This window comes from Teleopsis dalmanni, chromosome 2 (genome assembly GCF_002237135.1).
Source record: "Teleopsis dalmanni isolate 2A chromosome 2, ASM223713v2, whole genome shotgun sequence".
Lineage (NCBI taxonomy): Eukaryota > Metazoa > Arthropoda > Insecta > Diptera > Diopsidae > Teleopsis > Teleopsis dalmanni.
In genome coordinates this window covers 19,551,719-19,559,403 of record NC_051847.1, presented here as the reverse complement: position 1 = coordinate 19,559,403, position 7,685 = coordinate 19,551,719, and positions in this window count along the sequence as shown.

Genomic DNA, 7,685 nt, shown 5'->3' with positions numbered 1-7,685 from the left:
TTTATATAAATGTAGATCTATTTATTATTTCATTTTCGAATTTGTTGTAATACAAAGAAATGTATAAACTAGTATAATTATATATGTAAATATTAAACTACATATATACCTATGCAACCTCAAATTGAAAGGCGATATGCTACACTTAGTGGACGAATGTCCAATTTTGGAAGAACACAGATTGCAGTACTTCGGTAAACCTTCGCTAGTTAAGAATCTCCAGTTAAGACAATTCAGTATTTGTATAGTTTTATTAAAGTCGAAAGAAAGTTTACCAAAGTGCAGCATTCTATGTTCTTTACAAATATAGCAATCGCTTATTAAATGTATAACATTGCCTTTTACCTTAAGGTATTTCTTTATAATTATATGCTGATAACTAATATTATATATTCAATATATATAATTTGCAAAAACAAGTAATGGTTAATTCCTTAAAATTTTAAGTACTATATATAAATTTTGAAACAAGTTCTTTCTACAAGCAACAAAGTTTTTTTATGCAATTAGAAACACTTTAATAGTTAGATTTTCTATATAAAAATAATTTTTAAAAATTTTGAGAATATGTATAATATATAATATTTCAATTTTGCATACTTTACCACTTTCCACAAGTGTCGGAAATTTAACTTTCATCCAATATTCACAGCAAATGAACAAGTTTTTAAAACTTGCAAGTTGCAACAAACTTTACTCATAAATTTACAACTGAATAAATAAAATAGTGGAAACTATTTGAGTAAATTTAATATAAATTATCTGCATGCACTTCAATAAAAATAATTTTTAAACACACAACACCGAAAACGGCTTAAAAGTTTTTAAAAGATTTTACAATTTTTATGCTTCAGATTAGACCAGTGTTTCCCAACATTCTTAACGAATTCCTAACTAAAAGAAAAATTGATTTTATGATTCCGTTTACCAAAAAGAAACAAACAAGAAAGGTACAATTTTTAATACTATCTAGATCGTATACGCCAACTACGAGGTGAATAGCTTTCAAGCGCCTCAGTATATATTATCGTATTCTCGACTAAAATAGCAGTATTTTCTTGGATCTTTTTAGTATACTTTTAAATTTTTGCTCCAATTAACAACTAATGGCATAATCTAGATAATATGAGATTCTTACATAAGAAAGCTCCATTATTAATTAAGTTGCATAATTAATATACATCATAATATCATTTAATAAAGAATATATCAAAAACATTTTAATGAAATTAATAAAAATAACTGTTATTATATTGAAGCAGAATTCAATCCACTAATCAAACCAATTGCCACCCTATGAAGCGTACTACCCACATTGGGAAACACTGAACAAGACAATTTTTATATTTCATTGGAAACCATAAGTATAAATTGCTTTTATTGCAACGTAAAAGTTTTTCAGTCCAGAGAGATTTTTTTGTAATTAAAAGTGGATTTTTAATCTTAAATTCAAATCCATTAAAAACTAACGCGCCAGGCACCAGCTTTTGTTTTAGTCTACAAAAACTCAATTACTTAGTAAAGAGTACAAAAGAAATGAAATCAACAAAAAAAAAGGAAAGCAATTAAAAGAGGCAATAAGAAACTGCAAACAATTACCAAAATGGGCAGAAGACTTTATCATAACCATGAATCAGGACCAAGGAAGAATTACTTAAAAGAGTTAAAACGCAACAAACGGATATGGGTTCAAACAGTGCAAAAAATAAAATCAAAAATTTTAACATATAAAAATTAAAAATAAAATGTTAAGCATCACTTAAAGTTACAACAGATTTCAGTTCAGATTTAATTTAAAAAGTCATAATTGCTATAAGAAATTAGATAGGAAATCACCCTACTGAAAATTCTAAAGAAGAAACAAACTCAGACAGAAAACGGAAACATGATTAATATAATCATATAAAGAACAGCAAGATATGTTTACTTGTGTACTATTATATACTTATATACTATATACAAGTAGAAGTACTTACACAAGTTCATTAAGAAATCCTTTTATATACTTAAATAAGATCTCGCAAATATAGAGGTCTAATGCTCTCACTACATTTTACTATCAAGAATGAAAAGTTCAAAAAATAAACTAATATTTATTAGAGCACTTACTCATTAGCATTTAAATGACTGCTTGTTTAATAAATCCAATAACTAATTTGCAAACTTTTCAAATATATAAGATATTATTGTAAAATTGAAATTAGAAATTTAAAAAAAATTTATTTCAAAATCATACCTTTAACAACCAATTTTCCACATTCTTTGTGGAATGTATTAGTCTATACCATAGAAATCCCCATATGCCGGCGGTCAATCACATGATCTAGTTAGACATGACATAACTCCATTTCGACAAATAGTGTAGTCAATAAATATGCTGTTCAATAAGTTATCGATATTACTGTTAATGTAATACGATATTATTAATATCATAGGATTAAAAGATACAGAAATGCTCTTGAATATTATTTTCATATACGTTTTATATATTACTCATTGAGACGAACAACCAGGTGCTGGCTTGTTAAAATCAAAAACTATACAGCATATGTTTATGTACTTTTGAAAAAACAATACTAGTAATGACTATATCTTTTTACATATATCTTTAACTGTGACATGTCAATTTTTTTTATTTTTAAAATAGTACAGTCCAATCAAGGAGTCCACTCTTAACAGCACCAAACGTTACATTTTCCCTAGTTTATCTTTACTTCATAGATCTAGTTGATAGGTTTTTAGACATTATTTTTTGAGATATCTTGATAAAAGTGAGTTTCATATTTCTTATTGCAGAATTCTATAAATATTTCTTACTAAACATTTATCCAAAAAATATATAGATATACGTGGTAGCCACGGAGACAAAAGTAAAAGTTTCTGGGTGTAGTTTCTGGATGGGTTTCTATAAACACTTCTTATTGAGCACATAACATATCCTAAAAATATACATATTTTAAAACTTTTTATGACAATAAGATCCATTTTATTTTTAACATAAAATATAAGAGGTTAGTTCTAATCATAAATTCATATAATAATGTACATATAATAATTTTTAAACGATGTTCGGATGAAACTCTTTGCATAATTATTTGTCATAAATTACCTTATAAAAAAATGGTGTCAGTTGATAGATTCATTATAATTTGTTTGGGTGTCGAGATATTTAACACAATAAAGTAGATATTGTAAGATTCCTTATCTACTTTAGAATAAGTAGTATGAAAATATTATAATCAAAAACACTTTAAAGGAAAATTGAAATTATTTCACAGGTGTGCACATAAAACTACTATTAATACTTCTTTATGAAATCCTTTTATCTTCGCTTCAGCGTTACATTTTTAAAACTCTTACTTCATTAAAGAAACAAGTAAAGCCAACGATTTTAAATTAAGTTAATAACTTATAAAAATGCAAAGTAGATTTTGTCCTCTTAAATTGAAATATCTATTTTCCGAGCAGCAAATAAGTATCTCCATAAAGAATTAAGTACATATAAAATACCATAATTAAAGTGGTATGGTAACAAGTAAAAGGACAACCATAAAGTGCAAAACCTAAGTAATTAATACTACCAACGACAAAAACTGGAAAAAGCAATTAGGATAAAAGCAACAGCAAGGAACTGCTTAAAAAGATAAAAGTTGTGATGCACATCCAGTGTGCAAGGATAACACGTTTACAGACGTTGCAAACAAGATGCTGACCTGTTTAAAATGCATTTTATGAATGAAATGAAGCAAAGTGAACTGAATGTAAAATGAACAAAAGAATACATGAACATTTTTCTCCTCAAGACAAATACTCACATGATGTTAATACAAAGGGACAATATACCTGACGTGTAAGCATAAAACTTATACTCGTACATGCTTCGATAATCATAGTTTGTCCAGGAACAGAACATCTGCGCTCCAAAAACATCAAATTGGCACGAACATTTGATATGCCAGTGCAATGTTTACCTTTTTTATTTGTTGTTGTTGTTGCTTTTTTTAAATTTTTATATACATGGGTATTATACCATTCAGACACCATATAACTCTATTCAGTGCTTATGACTTGGAACTATGTCGCTATTTACTTCTCACTTGGCACGTGAAAATTGTGTGCTTTTAACTCTGAAAAATCCCGGTTTCTTTAGATGAGCTTGTTCATGTAAAAAAGTTGATATCGTCGCCGACGTGACTAGGAACTTCGTCACTGCAGGTACTAGAAAGTGCAATGTGAAATGCACTTAAAGACTCCTTTTCTCAGTGTAAATAGAGTTTTTATAAAGTTAATGGTTAAATGAAAAGTGTTAAGTGTTGCTATTAGAAACGTGTATCTCATCTTAACGTTATTTGATTTTTTAATTTATAGCTGCATTTTTTTTAAGCACATGTTATGGAGCTGAAGTAAAACTATTAAATATGAATGCTACAAAACATATAAACAATATGTTATTTTGCAATTGTTTAAAAATTTAATATTTAAGAGGAAATAATTTTTTGTATTAATTTTTATAAATAATAATTTAATATTAATATTCATAATTTAAAAAATAAAAATAATAATATTACTCCATGTGGAAATTCGCTAGTATATAGTAAGCCATGCAAAGAAACTGTGCAATGCTTCTAAAACTCACTGTAGAAGTTATGGAATCTTACAGAAAAAAGAAACAATAAAGCTTTTTCTCTATAGCCCGATTCCAGAAGAAACGGATTTTTCATCGTTAGGGACGAAAAATTTGTTAAATAGCCTGAATTCACCGGGATGGATTAAGGTTTAGTTTCCTTTTTATCCGCTAAGATTTCCTGCAAGAACAGTGGTGGTAAAATGCCAAAAAATCGTTTATTAGGAACATCAGAAGGATATCTGCCGACTTGCAACTAAAGAACCATAACACATAGAATGATGTAATACAACTTTTATCTCTGCAGTTTATATAATCAAATCAGTTTAACCAAAACAACCATGATTCTTATATAAATGATAGATATTTGGATAGAAAAAATAAAAAATTTTTAATAAAACAACATGTTAGTATTATAATATTACAATTTCTTTTTTTCATCAATGGAGAAGCCCATCAATAGCCCAAGTATGAGATTATAATTTCATTTCAGAACACAAAGAAAACAATGAATTAGATGAACAAAAGGCTTAACATTTACGAAGTAAATATTTCTAAGCCATAAAAAAAAATTGTGTACGGATTTAGAGGTGGATAATTCTAAATGAAGTTAGAACAACTAGGTTAAATAGATTATTTAGGAGTATACTCTATATAGACGGTTTCTGTAACCACAATTATACAACGGGATTACAGAAGAGCAGTGTGCAAGTTGTCCAAATGGAGAGCTAGAAATTGGGGAGGCTAATTATAGAGAGTAGTAGATCAGTGGGCAGGTGATCAGTGTCTAGTTTAGATTAGTGGGCACGGAATCAGTGTCTAGTCTAATACTAGACATAAACAGGCATTTTCTTTAATTCAACTTTATAGTCTACGTTACTTTATTATAAAAATATAAACAGACGCAATATACCTTATTTTCATATATCTAAATGACATGCTGCATATTATCCTTTTTTATTTAATAAAAAATATTATTAACCTAATGTATTGTATTAAACAAAAAGAAACTTATACTTTATTAGAGTTTGAAATTTCAAGCTAAAAATAAACATTTGACAATTTATTTGTGTCATAAGTAGTTATCATCCTCAAATTTTATTGCATTCTTCCTAAATACACAATATTTTGACTTTATCCTTCACTGCTCCCTATTTTTCTCAAAGCTAATTTCGGATCCACACCAGAAATTACTTATACATTTGTGGATATAACAGAATAACTTATTTTTTTGGAGAAATATTCTTTATAAATTGTTCGTTACTAGGAAAACCCTTTTCTACTTTATGAAAACGTGATGAACACATTTTTAGATATATTTATATTATTATTGTTATTATTGTTTTTGTGCTTCACATTTAACTTGGGAAGTTTTCATTTTGTATGAATTCATTTGGCCTCATCATGTTGTTATTACGATACATATTCGGCATATATTTTTTAAGTCTATGTTAACCCTATTCTGCTTGTTTGGTTTATTAAATTCATGTTTCCCCCGCCCACTACACAACTTGTAGAAACAAATAGCATTACAATGAAAAAACTTTTTAACCTTATGGCAAAGTGTAAACGTTTTAAAGCCCCAGAGAGGAGCGCTACTGAAAGAAATTTATACGTAGATTGCATATTGTTAAGTTTGTTTTTCCAAATTTTCCGAATGAAATTACCAAAAATGGAAAAACACACTTTTGTTTCATTTTCTGTTATGTTTTGTGTAAAAATAATTTGAATATTGTTGGTTTTTTCTTATTTTTGTCTTAGTACTTTACGTAGTTTTCTCTGTTAAATTTAAAGCTTTAATATGTAACAGGATATCATTTCACACAATCGCATAAGAATTCTGCATTTACAAAAATAATTCAATAAAAATCAATAGTAAAACTTGGTGTTACTTTATTTTGCCGCAATGTTTGGTAACATTTCCGAGTTCCACGCGCCCTACATCTCCTCGAGATGTGGAAAAATTTTGCCAGAAGTAAGTTTTGTTTTCTATTTGTTAGGTTTTTTGGTGAAAGCAGACACTTGGGATTTTATTTCATGCTATTTTGCATAATTTTTATGATATTCAAAACGATAACGATTGGCAATAAAATGTTATTCAAAATATGGTAAAATACTCTTTATAGACGTGAATACATGCGCTTCGCCTTATAATATTCCAAGCAATAATACTTATAGTTATACCTATACACATACGAAAGCTGATGATGATATCAGTTATGGCTCAGTTATCGAAAGGATGTTGTGATGGAAAAGTAAGTATTCTTGTCAATAATCGTTTTATTATTCATATTTCATATGGTTTTAAAGTGTTTTCCACAAATAGAGAATATTTGTTTTAATATTAATAGAAATACATTTAAATGGAAATACATACAGTTTTAATGCATTAACAACGGGAATGTATATATGAGTGTATATTCGTAGAAATATTGTATTTAATTTACTCAAAGCACATTAAGATATTAATACCTTCTGAGTAGTAGAAAATAGGCTTACAATTTCTAAATGTACTATTCAAAAATAAGTCATTTAAAAAAAAAAATTATAATATATAATATATTATTTCCTTATACTTTTTATGTTACTATATAAATATGAAATGGAAAAAATTATTACATTTTAATACATTTAAAGCAGCCAGGAAAGAAGCAACCACACCGATAATAAGTACGGTGTACGCTCCTTTCTCTCATAAAAATAACGAGAATAAAAAGGATTACTGGGATCATATACTAGAATTAACACAATTACTTATTGGTACCTACAACAATAAGCGATACCAGTATTGTATGAACCTATCAAAAGAAAAACTTAGAATCATTACAAGAATCTTAACAGAGCACTGTAAACTAAATTACCACCTTACAAGATTGGATATACTAACGGATGTAAACTGACTTGATTAACAATATTGCTTATATTAACGATTATCTTGCAGAGGAACAAAACAGCGAGGTATTCAGTCCTCTCTGCAGTATATGGTATACAAACAACTAGACGAACATATGCAGATAATGACGAAATATAGACCATAAAAGCTTGTATATACTATATGTTA